This window comes from Crinia signifera, chromosome 1 (assembly GCF_055691185.1).
Source record: "Crinia signifera chromosome 1, ASM5569118v1, whole genome shotgun sequence".
Lineage (NCBI taxonomy): Eukaryota > Metazoa > Chordata > Amphibia > Anura > Myobatrachidae > Crinia > Crinia signifera.
The window spans coordinates 411,850,786-411,876,169 of NC_139217.1; the positions used below are offsets into that span (position 1 = coordinate 411,850,786).

General features: G+C 41.5%; 1 long non-coding RNA gene across 9 annotated transcripts in view; it reads left to right on the top strand.

Moving 5' to 3' along the window:
• Positions 1–25,384, top strand: part of LOC146017235 (uncharacterized) — a 73,144-nt gene that overhangs the window by 41,897 nt on the left and 5,863 nt on the right. For 4 of the 9 annotated variants that reach the window (XR_014450158.1, XR_014450146.1, XR_014450110.1 and 1 more), the window contains exons 3-6: positions 6,166–6,235; positions 11,926–12,071; positions 12,720–12,886; positions 13,760–20,294. This is a non-coding gene — a long non-coding RNA (uncharacterized LOC146017235). Of the gene's footprint in view, positions 1–6,165; positions 6,236–11,680; positions 11,711–11,925; positions 12,072–12,719; positions 12,898–13,759; positions 20,295–25,384 lie in introns of all 9 variants that reach the window. The other 5 variants (XR_014450134.1, XR_014450116.1, XR_014450140.1 and 2 more) reach the window with 5 other exon arrangements.

A 25,384-nucleotide genomic window follows, 5' to 3' on the forward strand; every position in this document is an offset into this window, starting at 1 on the left:
CACACATAGTATATATACACATAGCCGACACACACAAACACATATAGTATACATACACATAGCTGACACACACAAACACACCTAGCATACATACACACATAGTATACATACACATAGCTGACACACACAAACACATATAGTATACATACACATAGCTGACACACACAAACACACCTAGCATACATACACACACATAGTATACTTACACATAGCCGACACACACAAATACATATAGTATACATACACATAGCTGACACACACAAACACACCTAGCATATATACACACACATAGTATACATACAGGTGACACACATATAGAATACATACAGACAGCTGACACACACACACACACACACACACACACACACACATATTAGTATACATACAAACAGCTAAGAACACACATTGTATACAAACAATGCTGACAAAAACACACAAATGGTGTACACACAGTTGTCACACAGACAAGGTATACACACAGCCTACACACACATGCAAAATATACATACACACACATGCACAGTATACATACACACACATGCACAGTATACATACACATAAGTAACACACACCTGCTTCACATACAAATGAAAACCAGCATAATTTATTACAGCACATGAATCTCCTGGCTTCCAGAGCCCCCAGACAGAAAGTCATGGAGAGGGCTCACTGGGCCAGACCAGTATTCTTTATTATAGTTACAGCCCCCCTCCCTCCAGCATCTACACATACCTTCAGTGTGTCAAACGCTGCCTCACCCGGCCAGTGCAGACAGAGTGCAGTAATGCCGGAGGAGCTCCCCCTACAGGCAGCCCAGCGGCCTGTGTCAGTGTAATAGATTAGAACGGAAGCCAGGAAATTATGACGTTCTGTCAGCCCTGCGAGTGCGTCCGGCCCCTGCTCTGCTCGCCTGGGCAGGCAGAGACCAACAGAGACTGAGGCGCCGGTGGGGTGAGCGGGCGAGCAGGGCAAGGGAGCCGGCGGCAGAGTGCACGGCTCCGGCACCTTGTGATATCTCTGCCCCCGGAGCTTGTGCTCCGCCGGCTCCACCCTAGTTACGCCGCTGCCAGTGATACTGCTGTATAATTCCAGTCCAGGAAAAAAGATATTCACTAGGAATATTCAGGCGCTTAGACGATGGGCTGTTTCTACAGTATAAGCTGCTGCCAGAGTGTGAGGGTAGTCACTCCTCACTGGTATAAAAAAGAAGAAAGTACTCGCACAAGGCGAGTTTAGGCAGCGCTTAGATCAATGAATGGCAACAAAATTTGTTAATAAAGGTACAAATATTTTACTGGTTTAAAAAATGCATATACACACAATATACATTAATACAATGATGAACAAAAAAGCATAATGTAACCTATTAAAATCGAGAAGGTGGGGAATTAAAAAGTAAACTGGATTTAACGAAAATAAAGTTAATGTAGGAATATCCCGCCTCAGAGGACAAGTATTTGTGAGCAACAGTGTGATCACTTGATTTGTAGAAGAAACAGGTAAGTGCACTTTACCAATTAGATCCTTGTGGAACAAATGAAGATACAGGGCTGGTTAGGTCCTCACGATGATTGCGGTTATTTTGTCGTACCGCTGGAGGGGTCAGAGGTCGCCAGATGGAATATTCCTCTGTGATGAGGTGTGAGACAGATGGAATAAGTCTCCAACACCAGAGGGATGTTTGTTATGGCGTAGTGACCAATGCAATGTCCAGAAGTCTGGAGGTAGGCTTCCGTGACCCAGGGATGATCTCACCGGTGTAGATGTTGATAACCAGTGGTGTCTGGGAACACGGTGTCCGCCCGGTAGTGTGGTCTCCAATAAATGGCAAAAAGATGAATGTCCACAATGCAGTAGGTCTCACAAAAGGTCCTGAGGCAGGGAGGGGGGTACAGGTTCACCTAACGCGTTTCACTGCGTCCTGCAGCTTTATCAAAGGTGTCACCTTTGATAAAGCTGCAGGACGCAGTGAAACGCGTTAGGTGAACCTGTACCCCCCTCCCTGCCTCAGGACCTTTTGTGAGACCTACTGCATTGTGGACATTCATCTTTTTGCCATTTATTGGAGACCACACTACCGGGCGGACACCGTGTTCCCAGACACCACTGGTTATCAACATCTACACCGGTGAGATCATCCCTGGGTCACGGAAGCCTACCTCCAGACTTCTGGACATTGCATTGGTCACTACGCCATAACAAACATCCCTCTGGTGTTGGAGACTTATTCCATCTGTCTCACACCTCATCACAGAGGAATATTCCATCTGGCGACCTCTGACCCCTCCAGCGGTACGACAAAATAACCGCAATCATCGTGAGGACCTAACCAGCCCTGTATCTTCATTTGTTCCACAAGGATCTAATTGGTAAAGTGCACTTACCTGTTTCTTCTACAAATCAAGTGATCACACTGTTGCTCACAAATACTTGTCCTCTGAGGCGGGATATTCCTACATTAACTTTATTTTCGTTAAATCCAGTTTACTTTTTAATTCCCCACCTTCTCGATTTTAATAGGTTACATTATGCTTTTTTGTTCATCATTGTATTAATGTATATTGTGTGTATATGCATTTTTTAAACCAGTAAAATATTTGTACCTTTATTAACAAATTTTGTTGCCATTCATTGATCTAAGCGCTGCCTAAACTCGCCTTGTGCGAGTACTTTCTTCTTTTTTAATTCCAGTCCAGTGATACTGTTGTATAATTCCAGTCCTGTGGGAGAGGGGTGCTGCTGTAAATTTTAAATTACGTTACTGAAGAGTGACGACACACCGGAGAGTTATCCGGGCACTGTGGGAGAGTGCTGGTGCTGTATTAGATATTACATTGCAATAAAGAGTAGACACACTGGAGTAAAACAAAGGTACTGTAGTTTGTAGAAGGCCCAACTGAAATATTGCATCTTTTTCTTGCCAATATATTACATGATTGTAAGCTAGCAAGCAGGGCCCTCCTACCTCTATATCGGTCTGTTACTAGTACTACCCAGTTTGTTTTATCACTGTTGTTCCAATTGTAATGCATAACGGAATATGCTGCACTATATAAGAAACTGTAAATAATGAATGGACTGTCTGGCATGCCTACTTGGATACTGTCACTGAAGAATTAAATATAATCCTCCACCATTCTTTCATTGGAGACAGCATCATATGTGGTGGCAGTAGACATGTCCGTCATTGTAGCGGGTGTGTTTTGAAAATGTACTTTTCTCCAGCAGTTACAGATTTACAATACCTGGGATTAAGTACAGTGGCCAAAATACAGTGATCTAATTTCAAAAGATTGAGCAGCCTTTTAGGCCCGCTGACAATATCTCCTGCCTGCCCCTGTTATTTTATGGAATAAAATTAGTCTCCGCTATCAAATAAATTGTGTCAGAAAAGCATGGGACTTTTTGGAATTTTCAGCTATTTGTCTCACAACATAAATTATCCCTACAATGAATGTATTTGTGTACAATGGTACATGTGGTAAGGGAATACGGCTAATAAACTCCATTTTGTCCTGTCCACATGTGGGTGGTTAAGTGGACAGTGGGTACAACTGCATTTCTTAATGAGGACACTAATGACACTTTTTTAATTTGGCCATTGTACAGTCTGGGAATTGCTTGTGTAGTGAAGTTGAATCCTGGGTGGGCACACTGTACGCCAGTCAACTGTGTAACTCCCACTGCACTAATGGCGGATACTGGATGCACATCTAATAGTATCATAGTGGCTCAGCAACATATTGAATGGCCTCAGTAATTTGCTTTGCAACTGGGTGACTACTTCATCTTCCTTGTTCCTCGTAAATTGGTAGGGTCAGGCCCAGGCATCCCAAACCGTGTACACACTTGGCCTCTGCTTGGGAATTTGTGATATGTCCTATTTATGTAGGACAATTTCATCTTGCACCTCTTTTTTTTGGTGGGGGTCCAAACAAACCAATTATTTCAGCCACAGTCGTGTGTCAGACCCTGTCGCTGAAATGATTGGTTTGTTAAACTGTGCATGTCCTGTTAATATAACATAAGGGTGGTCAGGAGGACCCAAGGACAATTCCATCTTGCACCTATTTTGTTTACATTATGTGCTCTTTGGAGCATTTTTTGGCACAGTTTTTAAAACTGCCATCCTGTCTTCCACTGCAGTGCCACTCCTAGATGGGCCACGTGTTTGTGCCACCCACTTGTGTCACTTAGCATAGTCATCCAGCTACATCTGTGCAACCTTTTTGCCTAAAAACAACATTGTGAGGTGTGAGGTGTTTAGGATAGTCTGGAAGTGAGTGGAAATTAATGTTATTGAGTTTAATAATAAGAGCACGAAAAAAAAAGACAGTGTCTTATTATCGGGGAAACACGGTATTACACATTATACCCCATCCTGACACGATATGACGCACACCTCAATGCCCCTGACACAATATGGCACACAACGTAATGCCCTCAACATAATATGCCCCACACCACAATGCCCCAACACAATATGCCCCACACCGCAATGCCCCTGACACAATATGCCCCACACCGCAATGCCCCAAACACAATATGCCCCCAAAATATGCCTCACACCACAATGCCCTAACAATATGCCCCACACCACAATGCCCCAACAATATGCCCCACACCACAATGCCTTGACACAAGATACTCATCACAATAATGCCCCAACAATAATAATGCCCCACAGTAAAGCTTATGATTCATTTTAAATTACTTGCTGTTTCCAAGGTATAAGTTACAGCTGTGCTGAAAGCTGCATCTTCTACTGGTGTCACTGAGAGGCTGAGCACTAAGCGTGCAGGAGTCCGGCACTTCCGGGTAACGATGTGCACTATCAGACGCTAGAGGTCAAAATGCACTCTAGCGTCGGCCTCCTCTGAGCAGCACAAGCTGGCAGGGGGGATGTGTTGTATGTCGGGAAGGTGGAGGAGTGTACGGCGGAGAAGTACGGGCTGGCGGGCGGAGCATGGTGGGCCTAGGAGCAGTGCGAGTGGGCAGAGGAGTAGTGCGTGCGGGCGCGCGGAGGAGCAGTCATCAGGGGTTGAGCTACCCGGATCGCAGCGGCGAACTACCAGTTGCTCGTGAGCGACGGGTTGACGACCCCTGCAATAGGGCATAGGTATATCTATGATAAGTGCACGGTTTACAGTTCAAAGGAAGCTCCAGTGCAAAGGTTGTCCCTCATTACACATTCTGCACCCATACATTATTCTTACCTCTCCGGCATCAATGCCAAAATAATCACAGTTATAATAGTGCCATTTTCCTGAAGACCTGTGAATACGCAGTAGATAAATCTTTGTGTTACTACTGCCACTGAGAGGAGATATGAACTGCATCCATATCTACATCAGGTGCACTGTTACATATGTGGTGATCCCCAGAAATGGCCAATGAACACCTCATGTGGCTTCTGATGCACGTGCAGTGCCATTTGTGCATAATAAGTAATGCAAAACATGTTATAATAATAATAATAATAATAACTCTATAGTTAAAATATAATGAAGTTTATTGGTAAATAATTCACACAAAAATGAGACATAGTTAAAAACATTTTTAATTCTTCTGATTTGTATACTGGAAGAATGCCACAAAGGGGGATATTTACTAAGATGGGAGTTCTATTTCACATAGGATGTAGCTATGGGCAACCAATCAGAATCTACTTGTTATTTATTTAGCATCTATCAGAAGAAAATAGAATCTGATTGGTTGTCTATAGCAACATCCCATCTGAAATAGAACTCCCATCTTAATAAATTCCCCCCATAATGTCCGAATTTCAAAAATACTGATATTTTTCATGAATGATTATTAAATGCAAATTATTAATCATTCTAAATTATAGCTGTTCAGAAATCAATATTTGAATGAAAAGCTGTCGCTAAAAGCTGTTACTGCATTAATAACTGTATAAGTATTTGAAGTCACTGTAAACAAATAGTTTTTTATTGTAATTGTACTATATTATGAAACTATTCTCACTATATGCATAGATTTGTGTGCACAAAAATATGTAATTTTTTTCTTTTCAGTTTTATAGTACATAAAGAGATGATATGCATTTTTGCTTTTGCTTTTGTTTTGTTTTTTACTTTTATTGCTTTCTTTTTAAATGTACCTATCAAACCTAATTTATTTATTTTATTTTATTTTATTTAGATGGCCAAAAGGAATCAATAAGTCAGTTTGGAAGCAGAGTTTTATCAGTTCATTTGTTAGAAATTTTTGGGTAAGTATTTGTGTTTTCATACACTCAATCGCGACCTTTATTTAAAACAAATGTTTGTTCGTAATGTGTGATTTGCGGTAACATGCACATGGTTTCTCATTAAAAACATCAAAATCGCAAATGTAATAAACCCTAAACATGATCAAAAACCGCCAGAAAAATAAACCTGTTTCTGGCAGGTGAGTTTGTTAGAACCATTCTCAGATCAGTGAGATCTGTTTGTGGTTCTGTCCAACAAAATGAGTAAAAGCAAAAAAACAAAACAAAAACAAATGTGTGAGGTGATTGAGCCAGTACTGGTTTCCCAAATACAGGGGAAAGAATTGGTGGGGATTCCCTAATATTTAAGAAAACAGCACCAGGCTCTTGGACTGGTCATGGTTCCAAAAATACGGGGGGACAAAAAAAAACGTATGGCCTCCCTATTTTGGAACCAGCACTGGGCTCCAACAGCTAACAGGGTGATGCCACAGCCGGGGGACACTTTTTATACAAGGTCCCCAGGGCATCACATTTTCCCCTTGCTATTCAGCCCTCGATGAGGTCCTGGGGTAGTGGAGATTCCCAATAAAGGGGCACCCCATTCTTCACCTGTCCAGAGTTAAAGTCTGGGGCTGTCCCTGCCACCCCTGGACTGTAGGTGTCTGGTTGATGATTTGTTGTAAAAAATAGATTTAAATACAAAAAACATTGGGTTGTGCTTTGGAACTACAAGTCCCAGCAAGTCTCCACCGCATGCAGGGTCTTGTAGAACCACAAGTCACAGCATGCAGGGCATAGCCAGGGGGTGATGTGATGGCCAGGGGACCTTGTATAAAAAGTGTCCCCTGGCTGGATGTGGCGTTACACTGCTGGCTGTTGGAGCCCGGTGCTGGTTCCAAAATACGAGGGACCCCTATGTTTTCTGTCCCCTATATTTTGGATCCAGGACTGGTCCAAGAGCCCGATGCTGGTTTCTTAAATACGGGGGATCCCCAGCAATTTTTTCCCCTTTATTTGGGAAACCAGGGCAGGCTCAAAGAGCCTAGGGTTGGTTATGCTATGTGGGACCACTCCATGTCGTTTAAAAAACTCCCCCAAATGCAAACTCCCATTACTAAAAATTCACACTTTCATGTTACTAAAAAAATCACCAGAAATTGCAAGTGATTTCTGATTTTGTCTTGTTTGTTGAGAAATTAGGGGTACTTATGTAATATCTGGGCTCCCATTTTTCTTATGAGACCGCGTCCGCTCGCCATGCTTCGGGCACGGTGGCTCGCTGCGCTCACCACACTATATAAAATCAACTCCATACGTAGTTGGATAGTAGGGGTATGAAAAAATGGGCTGCATTTAACATGGGGGCCCAGATAATACATAAGTACCAAATTAGGTTTTTAAAATGTCCTGTATAAAAAGATACCAATGTTCTTTGCAAATAGGTAGAGTGCTCACCTAATCACCGGATGTCAGCTGCCCGCCATGTTTCCCTCCAGGACACACGCAAACCTAAGACACCTGAGAGTGTCTTAGATTTGCATGTGCGCGCCACATCCTTCGATGTTCGCCGACCATTGAATGATGTGGGTGTCGCCCCATAGGCTGTAAATGGATATTTATACAAAACACAAAGGCGAATTCACCCTGCGCAGGGGGACAGCGGCATGTGTGAGTGGCCTGCGTCACATGCTAATCAGAATCATCCCCCTAGTTACACCAGTTAATATAGCTAACAAAGCAGCTTGTTTTGCAACAGTATCCCTCTTTTGTATATATATATATATATATATATATATATATATATATATACACAAGGGAAGTTCGGCGGCACTCATATAATTGATTCTTTGGAGTCAGTTTCTCTGTTGGAGTGAGTGCCGCCGAACTTCCCCTGTGTATTACTTCATTGTACTTGTGGAGGGCACCGCACTTGTTGTTCAGTGACTGCTTGTATTGGGAGTGCCAGTTAAACCCATTGGATTATATATATATATATATATAATGGGGCAAAAAAGTATTTGGACAGCCACTGATTGTGCAAGTTGACCCACTTTAAAAGATAAGAGAGGTCTGTAATGTCCATCATAGGTACACTTCAACTGCGAGAGACAATTTGTATATTGTTGCGGAAAATAAATATTTGGACACCAACCAGCAATATTTCTTGCTCTCACATACCTGTTACTTCTTATTTAAGAAGCTCCTTTATCCTCCACTCATTACCTGTATTAATGGCACCTGTTTGAACTGGTTATCTGTATAAAAGACACCTGTCCACACCCACAGTCAGACTGCAACCTCTCCACCATGGCCAAAGCCATAGAGCTGTCTAAGAACACCAGGGACAAAACTGTAGAGCTGCACAAGGCTGGGGTGAGCTACTCAACAATATGCAAGCAGCTTGGTGAGAAGAGATGAACTGTTGGTTCAATTATTAAAAAATGGAAGAAATGCAAGATCACTGACAATCTCCCTCGATCTGCAGCTCCATGAAAGATCTCACCTCGTGAAGTATAAATGATCTTGAGAACGGTGAGGAATCAGCCCAGAACTACACGGGGGGGGGGGGGGGTCCATGACCTCAAGAGAGCTGAACCACAGTCACAAAGGTTACCATTAGTAACACATTACATTTTCATGGATTCAAATCCTGCAGCCCCCAAAAGATCCCCCTGCTTAAGCTAGCACATGTCCAGGCCAGTCTAAAGTTTGCCAATGATCATCTGGATGATCCAGAGGAGGATTGGGAGAATGGCATGTGGTCAGATGAGAGCAAAATAGAACTTTTTGGTATAAACTCCACTGTGTTTGGAGGGAGAAGACACCATGCCCACTGTGATGCATGGGGGTGGAAACATCATGCTTTGGGGCTGCTTTTCTGCAAAGGGGACAGGATGACTCATCCCTATTAAGGAGAGGATGAATGGGGCCATATATCGTGAGATTTTTGCCAAAAACCTCCTTCCCTCAGTAAGAGCATTGAAGATGGAATGTGGCTGGGTCTTCCAGCATGACAATGACCACAAACACACCACCCAGGAAACTAGGGTGTGGCTCCATAAGAAGCATTTCAAGGTCCTGGAATGGCTTAGCCAGTCAACTGACCTCAACCCAATCGAAAATCTGTGAAGTCAATGTTGCCCGTCGACAGCTACAAAACATGACAGATCTAGAGAAGATCTGCATAGAAGAGTGGGCTGAAATACCTGCTACACTGTGTGCAAACCTGGTAAAGAACTATAGGAAACATTTGACCTCTGTATTTGCCAACCGAGGTTATATTACTAAGTATTGAGTTTAACTTTTTGATTGTCCAAATATTTTCCGCAAGAATATACAAATAAATTGTTTAAAAAATCACACCATATGATTTCCTGTTTCTTCCACATTCTGTCTCTCACAATTGAAGTGTACCTATGATGGAAATCACAGACCTCTCATCTTTTTAAGTGGGTCAACTTGCACAAATCGGTGGCTGTCCAAATACTTTTTTGCCCCACTGTGTGTGTGTGTATATGTGTAGTGATGCCCGGCACAGCCTCCTAGTCTTTCAACGTTATGGGTGCCCACACTGAAGATCAATGTATATTCCCAGTGTGGGTGAGGTGCTCCAAAGGATATCATGCTCAGGCAGGTAAGAACATCAAATTTATTTTAGTCTAAGCAACGTTTCGATGCCACAACAGCATCGTCATCTTTAGCCTGATGTCGATGCTGTTGTGGCATCGAAACGTTGCTTAGACTAAAATAAATTGGGAATTTATATTGGGAATATATATATACATATATATATATATATATATATATATATATATATATATAAATAGATATTGTGCCATTTAAGCACAGTATGGCATTTGTAAACGTCTGCTGTTACCATTTTATAAATGTGTAGTGGCTGTGAGAGCATAATCTCAGCTATTACAGAATCCCCTGTTTCAGTTTCTCGGTGTCAAGTCAAGAGAGTACTTGGAGCAGCTGTACAAGAGAAAGTGAAAAGTGTTGTAGCTTCCAGATAACCATAATGATCTTCAGTACAACAGTAATCAACTAACAGCCTTATCACTTCCCTATCAGCAGTGCTGATCACTGGCTGATCTAATGCCTAAACATGTGCTCTGTCACTCAGCAGGAGAGTGCAGTCAAGCACACTTAGCAGCAGGAACCAATAGAATTGATACATTTTATTTAAACAGCATGCCAAGAAGACTTGAGCAGAGAATGACATCACAGTTAACTCTCTAACGTCTACGGGCATAAAGTTACTGCTTGTTGGGGCAGAGCTTAAGAAGATTTTCAAACAAAAAAATATTCTACACCCCTATACATAAATCTATTCCTACATAAAATATTTATGCACTCCTATATAATATAATGTAATAATAACAAAAACAAAAATATATACAGTATATAACAGTACTGTCCTTTATGTCTCATACCCACTGCCTCTGGTGTATTTAATGCTATTAATACTGATTGTAAAAACAGAAAATTTACTGGATAGGCTTTTTTTTTATTAATATTTTAGAGATAACTGTAGTTTACCAAACTCTGCCATTGCAGGCCAGGTTTTAAGGATATCTATGCTTATGTCCAGATGATTAAATCAAATGGGATACGGTCACTAGGCCTACAAGTATTAGGTCGACAAGCATTAGGTCAACACCACTTGGTTAACATGCATGAAGGTCGACATGGGTTAGGTCGACAGGGTCATTAGGTCGACAGTCAAAAGGTCAACATGGGCTTTTTTTTTGAGCCGACAGGCGGTATTTTATGCCCTATAATCCACTGGTGCGTGGTGGGAGAATAAAATAGTGTGCCCGAAGCATGGCGAGCGCAGTGAGTGTGTGGGGCCGCGGTGCTACTCTTCAGTGACCATGTCGACCTTTTGACTGTCAACCTTCCCCATGTTGACCGAATGCATGTCGACCTAATGACCTTGTCGACATAACCCATGTTGAACTTCCTGCATGTCGACCATCAGTCATGTCGGCCATCATGCATGTCGACCTAGCGGTGTTGACCTAATGCTTGTCGACCTAGTTGCTGTCTACCAAATGATCCATACCCAAATCAAATGGACTAAAGTACTAATTTAGTTACCCGTGCTCAGAACTGCCATCAGAATTTGTGGGGCTGGTAACTGACAAAATAGACAGGGACCCCCCTTCCCTTTCTCGAACACCTGGGATGCCTATGTGACCTCTGTCCACAGCACTGGCCGCACTACTCAACCTCTACATTGCTTTAAGGGAAATTACTTTAGAAACTCCAGTCCTGGGCCCCCTTTCTGTCTGGGCCCAGGACTGGAGTCCACGCAGTCCCCCCCTGCTGGCTGCCCTGCCTGTGCTCAAGCATGCATAGCCTTAAAACTTGGACTGTAATGGCAGAGTTTGGGAAACTCTGCTATAGACTGTAAATGAAACTAAATTGTATTGTTTTGTGTTTTGAAAAAAATAGCTGTAACACAATGCCAGAAAACGACAATGGGTAAGGTCATTTTAGAAACAATGTTTTTTTCTTTTCTGAACAGTGTACATACATGTTACATGTTTTTAGAATTTTTTTTCAAATGCATTTAAAAAGCACCAGTGGGTAATTAAGAAGATGCCGCCTCAGATTTTTTCATTAATATTTCACAATTGATAAGATGACTTCCAAACACTGCTACTTTTTTGTCTGTTGTATCACCATCTTCCCTGCAGCCATGAGGACTCGGGAGACTGCAAAAGCTCTGTTGCTAGATAGTGACTGTGGCTGCCTGCCAAGATCTTTTATAGTAAAGACATGAGTGGTTGGACGATGACTGAAATATGTTAGGAGCAACTGTATTCCATTATTATTATTGAAGGTAACTCAAATTATTATTATTATTATTATTATAATTTTATTTATAAGGCGCCATAATTGTTTCGTAACGCTGTACAAAGTAGTCCAGATGTACTCAACTCAAATGTATATGACAAGTGGCTCGTTATTATAATTACAGGTTGAGTATCCCTTATCCGAAATGCTCGGGACCACGATATTTGGATTTTTTTTTTACATACTTACCTGGTCCCCTGATGGTCCCATGGTGTCCCCCGGCTTACTCAGTGTCCCCCGGCATCCACGGCGGCCTTCAGGATCTTCTTCAGCGGTCCCAGGGGTGCATTGTGCAAGTTTGCAGGTGCGCCAGTGACGTCACCGGCGCACCCGCGCAATGCACACCTGGGACCACTAAAGAAGATCCTGAAGGTCACCGTGGACATAGGGGGGCTTGGTAAGTATGAAAAAAGGGGCATGGGGGAGGGAAAACAAAAAATCTGAAATATTCTAGAAACGCAATATAGAATATTTTCAGATAAGAGATCTCCGGATAAGGGAGACTCTACCTGTATTTATATTTACAGGCTATGAAGTAATCAAATGGAATGTCCTTTTCTTTAGATGTTTTATATTTAACTTGTTGAAAAAAACATTGTTTTCAAAGAAATATATTTTATTGTTCAAATTCTAGTTTTCTGCGTTGAACTGACTGAGCTCACGTCTCATATACGAAGCGTTCTCGGTATGAATGGAGTGTAAACTGATATTGGACTTGGAAAATTGATCCCTATGGTAAACAGGTCGTAAACAGATCATCTGTGTATTTCAGCTGGAGAGGAAATGCATTCTGGAGAATAGGTAAAAATGATGTATGCAATATCCTTTTCCTCTAAAGTAATCATTGGTTGACAATCTGTTTACTCTGTGAATTAATGATCTTTAGCTTTAGATCAGTTTGAGCTCCATTCACCATATAGGGAACAGAATCCATCTCAGGCAATAATCAAGCACTCATTCATACAAGCTTATATATGTACTGTCTTATATACATACAGTACATTTAGTAAGTGGAATTTCATATGTCAGGTTTGGGAAGAACCTAAAACTCCCAATCCGCTTCCACACATTATGTACAGAATAACTAATAATAGCTTATGCTGCAAATAACTACTCTGACAGTGATTCAAACTTATTTTAATTAAGGTGGCATATATATATATATATATATATATATATATATTTATATATATATAAAAAGTAAATATGTATTGTGGTGAAGAAAAGATGGCTATAACATAGGATACCCCTAGAAAGATAAATCGCCCTGTGCTGTAAAACAACCAGAATTATCAGTATACATCCCCGACTACTAAACTTGACTACTCTTCCATAAGGGAAGTGTTGCTGCCCCCTTAAGTGTGAAGCAACTCACATCTTGCACCTGTTAGACTACTCAAAACAATCAACCAGGAGTAAAACATTATAATAGTAGTGAGGGTGGGTCCAACAGACAAAGAGGCCTGGTCCCAGCAGCTTACCAATCTAATAACTTGTTACAACCATTCCCCTAAAATACCCTTACCCACTTCGGCATATTTTGTCATAAGTTCTCTTTTAAATGTTCTCTTAATTTTCAAGATTTTTGCCTCTGTTGAATCTATCTATCTATCTATCTAAGTGCCACCCAACGGTCAGTGTGCTGTTCAGTGATATGATGCTTCTGTGTTGTAGGAACGTGGGAGGATCAGACTGCTCCTACTTAAGTGGCTGATTCTGAGTCGCTTGCATCCATATGACCGTGAAAGCCTGCTTACTATATGACAATCTGCCCATGTATGTACAGTATCTGCATGTACAAGGCCACATCCGCAGCTGCATTTGCCATCATTAATATATAGACATGCACCCACTCCATGCAGGGTGCAAATCTTCCCGACAGTCGGGATCCCGACAGTCATTTACCCGACGTCGGGATCCCGACTGTCAAAACGCCCACAGCTGGGTGCCCGACGGCCACCCGCTATTTTCCCTCGTGGGGGTCCATGACCCCCATAGAGGGAGAATAGCGTGGCGAGCGCAGCGAGCCCGCAAGGGGCTTTTTTGCACTCGCCATGCTGTCTGACTCTGGCCAGTCGGGATCCAGACGTCGGGATAATGACTGTCGGGATCCCGACTGTCGGAGTCACATACCACACCCGGATCAGTTCCATTTGTCCGCATTGTTGTTGCCCAGATACTACCGAGTTACTCATTTCATAGAACAAGAGATTCAATCAGTCCATCCACAGTTGCATCGCTGTCCTTGTGTGTATGCCTGATCTGGTGAATGTGCAATCACTGATTTCTTCCCGCAGTGCATGTGCACAATGCCCATATATCCAGGATATACTAACCTACTAGCACTAGTCTAGGAGTTTGATTCTAGCACAGATGTAACATGTCATATAAAATAAGCAAATAAACAACCCCTCATATATTCTTAAGGTATACAGTATGCCACCCAACCTGTTTGTTAAATACATCTGAATGCTTACAGTGTCTGATATACTTTCAATGCATCAAGGGAGTTATACTGATTGCATCGCTCCCCTGCGCTTTTGCACAGGGGAGCGATGTTTTATGTGCATTTGCAGTCGCTTGGTGCAAGCGGACACGGTTGCTTAAGCGCTGGGGGTGGTGCAAAGTCATGGGCTAAGAAAGCCCATTAAAATTCATGGTAATTGCGGCACTGCTATGAGTGCATCATTGACAGGGGCTGCTGTGATTGGACAGCAATCACAGAAGCCCCTGTCAATAAAGCTAGAGGCTCCACTTCCACAGCTCTCCCTGCAGGTCACCTCTGCAGGGAGGGTATCAGCGGTAGCCGGCAGAGGACTGGGGGGGGGGTGGGGTGGCGACTGCGGTGAGTGCCACCACTGCACATCACTGTCAATGGCAGGGGCTACTCTCGCTAAGGGGCATTGAGTTGTGGTGGTCCATCCTGGTGGCGAAACACATACTAACATGATTCTCGGCCTACAGGATATTCAATTCTTCTTGATTCAATACATTCTGAGAACTTGCATAAACTTTGGGCCTAATTCAGACCTGTTCGCTAGGCTGCCTATACTCACAGCCTAGCGAACAGTTCAGCGCCGCCCAGCCGAGTGCCTGGTCCACCCTGCCGCCAGCATCCCCTCGCTAGCATACAAGGGGATGTGTAATGACAGAGATGGATGAAAAGTGACATCAACTGCTCGCCCTGAGCAAGCATCGGCCCATCTTCATTCCCAGGGGAACGCCCAGTGTTTTCATTGGGACGCCCTTAAAATGCAGGGAGTTCCCCTACCACCACGCCCATAAAATGCAGGGAGTTCCCCTGCCACCACGCCCATAAAATGCAGGGAGTTCCCCTACCACCACGCCCATAAAATGATGGGTGTTCCGCTGCCACCACCTGCTGCGGCGAGTATGGTACTTACTGAAGGCATTCGCACAGAGGGCCTGCACATGCGCATATACACACATGCACATGCAAATTCCGACTTGTACAAATGGGTCCGAATCGGTCTCTTTGTCCATTAGAAAAACTATAGCAGTGTGCTTATATGCATCATGTTTAATACATAGACAAGTATTGCTATATACATTTCACAATAACCTAATCTTTTGTGACATGATACAAATATACAAATGTAAAATTTTACAGAATCCCAAAAGATCTGAAACTTATTCCCCCAAGGGTCAGTTTGTGATGGAAGTAAAATCTTTATTTTACAAGATAAGCAATCAACTGAAATCTATCCTCTTTAAATAAACTGATTCTCAAGTATTTTCCCAGTGTTAGTGTAGCTTGTTGTCTGTGATGTCCCCCAGGGCTCTTTCCCCCGCTTTCTGATTTGGTGTATAAAAGCAGCTCGGAATGATGGATTACTGTGTCATTGCAGCCTGCAAAGGATTAATTTGTTTCATTGATTCCTCTTTAGGCATATTGCCAGGATTCTGAGCTTCCCACTTTTCTCCCAGACTTCCAGAAGTAATAGACAGTAATAGTCTAAGACAAATCTGCCCATTCTTGTATAAGCACAAACACAAATTCTACGAAAGCTGCAAAAAATAAAAAAATGTCATGTTCTACTGAACATTCTTCTTTTATTCTGTTATATGTATGTATGTATGTATGCAGTATATTACTTTACAGAATGATGCATAAATAATAAGGTTATGCTGACAAGAAACAATAGTCCTAGCAAATGATCTAATGTATACAGAGATAACTGGTTCCGCTAGGGGCATGCAGACCCTTACATAGATGGTAACACAAAATTTAGGAATACTGATACATTTAGGGGATACAGATGTGTTTAGAATCTAGACACCGATTACTTAAAGACATCATTGGGCGCCTAAATGCTAAGTTTACACTCATACAGTTTTATGTATATATAATGTATAGTTGTTTTTTAGAGAATTCACTAATTACCTGGGTCCAGATCAGCTACTAAGGGGGACAGTGTCCAGTTCAGTGATGGCCCCTGCACAATAATGGGGAGGAGGAAACATGAGGACAGAGGGTGTATGCAATCGGTGAAGTCTCTTTTCATAGGTGCTTGCTGCCGTGGGTGGAGCTACATGATCTGCAGAGGCAGGTGAACAGTACGGCCTATACAGCATGCAAATACTATTTTATTTGTTAAGAGGGGCTTTACAACGCTTACTCCAGATTGACCACTCCCTACTTGGCACTAGAGCCCTTGGAAACAGGAGTCCCTCTTCATTATTCTTATCGCTGTTAGTTTAGGTTTTCAAAAGTTAATCCCAATAATAAGTGACACCTTCAAATCTTGATGGCGTGAGATATGGTAATCTATTAGCTGCAGTATTGCTCATATTTGCCAACCTTTAAAGTCTCCTATCCAGGAGAAGTCCGGATTGGAGATAAGAGGCTGCTAGCACCTTTGGAGGTGGAGCCTCTATGTCAGACTATGCCCCCTAAGCACAGCGATTCATGGGTCCATAATGAAGGGTCAGGGCGTAATTAAGCAAATCTGTGCTATTAAGCCCTGTCCCCTCACCTGTACTGCAATTCCCTGTAAAATCTCCTCATTCTGCCCATCCGCTTTACTAGGAAGCAGGCAGGAAGCGGGAGATCTGGGCACTCTTCTGTCGGTGCGGGGAACTGCATAAAAAGTTGTGAGTCTCCTGGCAGTTGCAGAATAGCCAAGTATGGTTTTGCTGGATAGGATGTTCATGATCCCTTTCTGGCAGCTGTTCTACTGTGGTAAGCACTGCCTGATAGCTAGGGCGTGGTATAGCTCACAGGGAATGGCTAGTCAGACAGTCAATAGTTTGACACCAAAAGTTAGACATGCATTAGTTACACATTGACAAAAGTTAGACATGCATTAGTTACACATTGACAAAAGTTAGACATGCATTAGTTACACATTGACAAAAGTTAGACATGCATTAGTTACACATTGACAAAAGTTAGATATGCATTAGAGTGACAGTGACAAAAGTAGAGGTGTAAGTAAAATGTCGACACATGGAAAATCAATATGTGCACATGAACACTGTATAAGTGTACTGCGTCCCCTCGCATGTCTCGCTGTGCTCCTCATGCTTCAGGCACGGTGTCTCATTGCGCACAGAACACTATTCTTTTCTCCCTCTATGTCCATTGGGATGGTAAAGTATGAACAAGTCGGTTTTTTAAAAAAGTCGATTGTCGGAATATTGAATGCGTTGACATGTCTGACTAATGCATGTCTAACTTTTGTCAATGTCTAATGCATGTCTAACTTTTGTCAATGTATAACTAATGCATGTTTGACATTTGTCAGTGTCTAATGCATGTCTAACTTTTGTGAATGTGTAACTAATGCATGTCTAACATTTGTCTGTGTCCTACTAATGCATGTCTAACTTTTGCCATGTCTAACTAATGTATGTCTAACTTTTGGTTTTGACCTATTAACTGTCTGACTAGACATTGTCTCAGTCGCCTGGTACGATATACTGTAGGAGTACATATATGGGTTTCGATGGTGTCATCAATGGTTATGTGCATGAGGTAGTCTTATTGCTTGCACAGATGATTTAAGCAGGCATCTCAGTCCTTGGACATTCAACCACATTGATGTACACAAGGGGCAGATGTATTAAGCCTGGTTAAGTGACAAAGTGGTGATAAAGCATGATAAAGTGGAAGTTGATAATGCACCAGCCAATCAACTCCTAACTGCCATTTTTAAAACACAGCTGATTGGCTGGTGCGTTATCCCCTTCCACTTTATCACTTTACTGGGCTTAAAACATCTGTCCCAGAGTTTGAACTGGCATGTGCCATTTCGCTAGCATTGTGTTTTTCTAATGATATCTTGCAGTGACCATTGTATTTCCTTGCTGTAAGGGAGGTGCACTGAGGTGGTCGATATTAGTGACCCCAAACAACAGAAAAATCTCTGTAAACTGCTAATAATAAATATTTGCATGTCACAGGCATGTCACTCACAAAAATCCCCCTTCAGTAGATATGAATCCGAGGGATTACGAATAAAATTATTCATGGTATGTAGCCATTATACGTACTGTGATTTCCATGCCATTTATTTGATTATAAGAAAATTATTATTTTCTTTATTGCAAAAAAAGTCTTAAGGGATAAACATTTTGTTACTGAGAACTCAAAAGATGTAAAATATGTAGGTACTAACAGTCTAGAAAGTGTATTATTTCTGATTGTACATAAACGCCTTGTGTAAGTCATTGATGAATAAATAAGACGGAAAGGTACAATGGCAGTGCCAGCAGACATACGTCCTGAAGTGGGATAAATGTCAGGTCATGAAATAAGAAATCTAGGAAATCCAATGGCTTTTCTATGGTCTATTATTCATTAAGTCCTTGACAGGCTTTACGATTACAAACTGTTTGATTGACTAACTAGACGTTTTGGAGAGTGATTTATGAATCTGGAACACTGCAGAGTGAATAAGCTCCAATTGTGCTGTGATATAAATGTTCTCTGTGTTAAGTTAGTATACGGGAAATATTAATATACATGTGGGGGAATAATTTAGAGTGCAATACATTTGCACATAAACAATCATTCTAGTATGACTAGCTTCCACAATGGCAGAAACTTTGTATATTGATTCATTTAAATATAACACTTCTGTAAATTAGGTAAGCAAAGTATTATATGATGTGATATATGACATCAGGGTTGCCTACCCTCCCGCCAAACCGTCTGGCTCCCGCGCCCCTCCGCCGGCACCCGCAACCGCCCCCTTCGGCGGGGGGTCCACAGGTCAAATGACATGAATAGCGCCATTTTAGCCACGCCCACCGCAGTGCAATGCCATAAAAAACAGCATTGCATGTCGGGGGGCGGGGGGGGGGGACGCACACACACTTCTATTAACTTCTTTAAACATCAAACTTTGTTTTATTGATAAGGAAAAGAAATTGTAGCTGCACACTAATACCCCTTTCAGACATACGCAAAAATCCCGGGATTTTTCACATGTCCCGGGACTAGAGTATGTCTGAAAGGGTTTACCTGGGATTTTGGTTGACTAAAATCTCGGGGCCTGCGCACCTGCAATTGACCTAGGATTTTGAAAAACCCAGGATTTAACCGGCATAAAAACCCCGGGTAGTATATCTAAAAGGGGTATTAATTATCATTTTAATTAAAAAATATCAAATTTATTGTATTCAGGTCATTTATGCACAGAATTAACTAATATTTGTATTTATTGTCTTTATGCAGAGTATAAACTATATTCCACTCTTTCCAAATAATGTGAAATGTTTTATTAATCTTATTGAGTGAATATGCTCAATATGCTCATTCATTATAGTGTGTTTTAGGCATCAAAATGTGGATCTTCAATGTTATTTATTAATCTCGACATAGTATTAATGTTAACAATATGTAATTGTCATAATGTTTATTTATGTACTGCTTAATTTGCACAGTGCTGGGAGTTATTTGCCTCTTCTTTAAATGCTGCTACTAAAAATATTACTACTAGTCAAGGGTATTGCTGCCATAGGGGCAGGGAATGCTTGTCAAAGTTAAATGTGTTACATTGAGGTAGAGGCCCTGACAAACATTTTCATTACAGCCTACAATATATCTGCCATCAGAAATTGTGGCCCCCCAATCAATGGCGCAGTCACGTCATTATGTCACGCGGTACATGGGGGCTTTCTGTGTCCTGTGGAGGCTTGCCAACTCCACTGGTTGTTCAAGAGGCGGGCAGCAGGCAACCAGGTAAATGAAGCCATGCTACATGCCCCCTAGCATTTCAGTTGTGCAACCTGACCCCCTAATTTATATATTTAAGCTGTGCCCTTGATCTCACTATATAAGTTGTACCCCTACCCTCACCTAAATTATATATATTTAAGCAGTGACCCCCACCCACCATCACTAACCTTGCTCCTCAGTTGCCTTTTTCATCACAGAAGGGCATAAACAAATGTGTAGCCAGCAGCAGCAGCAACAGCAGGGTCCTCCAGCAGCAGTCCCATAGTGTCAGTGAGGTCAGCAGTTCAGATGCTGGAGACCAATGCGCAGAGGAAGGAATCACCTCTGCAGAAACCGTGAAGGCTGCGCCGTGTTTATACAGAGAGTACATACATAGAGGGGGTTATTCTGATTTTTTTCGGTCCACGATGATTCTGCACATGTGCAGACGCAGGGTGTGAGCAGGCACGGCAAACTACATGTTCGCCGTCCCGCTCACACCTAGCAGGGGGGCGTGGGGTGGCCGCGGGGGGTACAGCCCATGGGAACGTTCTGGGTGTTCCTAGGGAAATCTGGTGATGACCCATCTGGTGCTGACCCATCTATGCCTCTCTCAACTTCACAACACATTTGTTGGCAAGCTGCTCAATCAGAGGTGATGCCACTCAGGTGTCAAAAGGGACTTATGTGCTTCTTATTAACCCCTACTAATTTTCATTTGTGTGCTGCCCTGGAGTACTCAGCCTGTGCCGGCATGTTGGGGTCCCACACCCCAACCATGCTGTCAGTCTTTTCAAAGGGGGAAGGCATTTCTAAAAGGAACACTTCCTTCCTGTCTGCTTCTGCAAGGCTTCCTGTTTGTGAACTCTGCAGACTGAGGGCTTCAATTTAAGAATACAAAACTTGGGCCATAGGGAATCTCTTTCCTTAGATGTCCTTTTTGCTTGCCTCCTCACACCTCCCATTCTCCACACTGAATATTCTCCTAACATTACTAATGTACTGAGAATTCAGTACCTCGGCAGATTTAGAAACACAGCTTGATTAATTAACTAATTATCTATCAGCCTATGCAATTACGGTTAACATGAAGTCTTTGTAACGACATTTATCTCCTTTCCTGTCTGGATATGTATTTAACAAGTTTTTAGGATATTTAATAACATATTTCTTATGTCAAACAAGTCAGCCATTATGGTGGTACAGGTATAATACCTTGTGTAATGTATTCAGTGATTATCTCATTGTGTTTACATGTAATGGTGAGTAAAGGAGTTTCATGGGTAACAAGTTCAGACACAATTTTTCCCCCATTCCCAAAGGCTCTCAACTACTGTAATACAGTTTAACGTGATTATCTAAGTCATGGTCTACTGTTATAGTAATAATAGATAGCTTGGGTAACTCAATATAAAAGCAGAACATGTCCGTGTATTTGAAATTAAATGACATTAATTAAATAGGACATATTTTTAAGTGCTTGGGAACTACAAACTCAAAATACTTCTTTTACAATTATTTATTAGGTAATCATACATATACATTATTTGACCTTCACAAAAAACAGTCCAAACATTTTTATTTGTCTCTTTATTTTACAATGTAAGCTCCCTGGGTAGGGTCTTCCTCTGCCTCTCTTGTCATTGGTATATGATACATTGCCGTATATAACACTTACACTGCACATTACTTTAGTAGATGGTGACAATATAGAAATTCAAAATAATATTAATAGTAATAGGTAGCATTAAAAATTATATATAACTAAACTTTCAAACAGATTCAAAGATTTGCTTGGATTATAACAATGAAAACTTCCTGACAACTTTCCTGTGTATTATTATTTATTTATTAAGTTTCTTGTATAGCGCACACATATTCCACCGCTCTTTACAAAGAATATTTGAACAGTCATATCAGTCCCTGCCCCAGTGGAGCTTACAATCTATATTCCCTACCACATGTACATGCACACGCAGACATTCTAGGGTTAATTTGTTGGGTGCCAATTAGCCTACCAGTATATTTTTGGATTGTGGGATGAAACTGGAGTATCCATAGTATACCCACCGCAAGTACAGGGATAATATACAAACTCTGCACAGTTAGAGCCATGGTGGGAATCAAACTCATGACCTCAGTGATGTGTAATGAAGTAAAGCACCAAAGATGAATGATTTCACTTGAGAAGACGATTTTCCTTTGTTTGCAGATATTCAATCCAAATTTGACATGCATACATACATACCCCTAAAATTAGTTCCCCCCCCCCCCACATTCTTCAACTCGGCCATTTTCATCACAAAATGAATTGCTATGCCTCACATAGGGGTGTAAAATTGTATTTTATATTTAGTACTGACAGCTTCACAATTGAATCCTTCTGTGAACCTCGTGAAGTGGTTTGGGAGGCTGAGTTTGGTGAGACTCTTGAAAATGATCTGTGTTATTATTGTTTATTTATATTGGGCCACAAGGGTTCCGCAGCACCTGACAATACATAGATGCAAACAACAATACAAATAATGAATTATGGTACAAGGCAAATTAGTACAAGTACATGGTAAGTAAAGACAGTTGCAGCTGAGGACAGGAAACTGACGCAATTATCAGGGTGGAAGAGATAAGCTCATGAGGAGAGAGGGCCCTGCTTGTGAGAGCTTAAATTCTAAAGGGGAGGGGCAGACAGACTGGGGTGACACAGCAGGGATAGAAGTGAGCATAAACAGAAGGTAAGGATGTGAGTTGATTAGATTCAATGAAGACGTTGGTTGTGGATAGTTCCCAAGGTCTTCCTCCTCCCTTTAGGAGTACCAACAGCAACTTTTCATCAGAATAAAATAATAAACTACTTCATGTACTCTACTTTCTGCGGCTACCAGCACTCTAGCAACCAAATGTCAAATAAAACGAACCTTGAGTTAAAGAGTTTGGGACATCCTTCACATTCTGTGCACCAACAATCCAGACAGATTCTTTGAAAAAATTATTTTGACTAATTTTTTTAAAATATACTTTTACATGAGCGTAGTGCTCCTGTTTATAGTTTGACAATCGGACATAACACCATCAATTACCTCTCTTTTCTTTATGGCTTGCTATGCCCTTCACCCACTTCTCTCTCTTTGGGGTTTATTCTAGTTCATTCTTTCTGACAAAATCCTTCTTAGATGGACAAAACCATGTGCACTGCAGGGGGGCAGATGTAACATGTGCAGATAGAATTAGATTTGGGTGAGTTATTTTGTTTCTGTGCAGGGAAAATACTGACTGCTTTATTTTACACTGCAATATAGATCCCACTTTGAAGTAAAACCCCACCCAAATCTAATTCTCTCTAAACAAGTTACATCTGCCCCACCCACAGTGCACATGGTTTTGTCCATCTAAGAAGGATTTTGTCAGAAAGAATGAACTAGAATAACCCCCTTTATCCCTTCTTCTAAATTAAACATTGGCCAGTTGCTCAGGATACTTATGATACTCTTTGATATAATTTGTGTGTATGCTTTTTCAAATAGATTTCTTTATCTTCATGTTGACCTTTAATACAAAAAAGAAGAGTGCACCATTTTGAACTTTATACTGTGAGAAAACATTGAGCTGGACTACTTTTTTCAAGGTGTTACTAAAAAAATAAAAGATTTGTTTGAAGTGGTCAAAAGAAAAAAAGGGGATCTTTGTGAGCCCTCACAAAAGTCCTGACTGTATGAGCCATAAGGTGAAAAGTCAAAGGTGAAAGGTGTTCTGTAATATATCCATTTGAACTAAGGCAAAATGCTTAGGAACATATTTGTTGGTAATTCTTCCGAATGACTGACTTCAAAAATGTTATTACAGTTTTTTCTAGACCCTTTAGGATGGTGGGAGAGGGTCAGTTAAATTACCTCTCAGGAGAGTTCCCTCCCTGGTGTATTTTAGTGATGAAAATATAACCCGTAGTAAATCATGTAGCTGTCTGCCAATTAGCTAATTACTTAAAGGAAAAGTCTGTTGGGACATTTTAAACCGAAGACTCCAAAGATCTGATGCTCATCTCAAACTTCAAGGTGAATGACCTGCTTGCATATTTAAATGAAACTAATTGACATATTACTATCCATTTAAAGTGTACTTACACCCAGAGGAGACGGTCATTATTTGGCCTTATCCAGTTTTGATAGACTCACCAGGAGCCAGTGACATCACTACAATGTCACAGTGTAGTCATTCATAGTAACTTAAATGGCTGCATTGGCATGCATCTTTGTATGCTGTACAGTAGCATAACTAGAAATTCTGCCACCCCCACCCCATTGGAATTTCTGGCTCCCTTCCATACGTTTATTATATTTTACCTAATTTTTAATTACCTCATTGCCAGGGGTTTCATACTTTGACAGGAGTTACATGCTTGTAGTCAGGAGTTTCCAAGCTCTTTTCCAGGGGTTTCTTATTCATTGATAACGGTTTTTGCTTTTTACCAGTGGGATACATGCTTGTTGCCAGGGAGTTACATGTCCATTGCCTGGGAGTTACATGCCCATTACCAGGGGTTATATGCTCATTTCCAGGCACAATAAATATATTCCAGGGGCAATATTTATTTATTAACAGTTTCTTATATAGCGCACACATATTCCGCAGCGCTTTACAGAGAATATTTGAACAGTCACATCTGTCCCTGCCCAAGTGGAGCTTACAATCTATATTCCCTACCACATGTACACGCACACACACAAACACTGTAGGGTTTATTTTGTTAGGAGCCAAATAACCTACCAGTATATTTTTGGATTGTGGGAGGAAACCGGAGTACCCGGAGGAAACCCACACAAGTACGGAGAGAATATACAAACTCCGTACAGTTAGGGCCATGGTGGAATTTGAACCCATGACCTCAGCGCTGTGAGGCAGTAATACTAACCATTACATCATCCGTACTGCCCCAAATATATATATATATATATATATATATATATATATATATATATATATACAGGGCTATTTTTGTGCAGGCTCCAGCAGGAACTGTGGCCCTTATTCTAGTTCACTCTTTCTGACTAAATATTTCTTAGATGGACAAAACCATTTGCACTGCAGGTGAGGCAGGTGTAAAACCCCACCCAAATCTA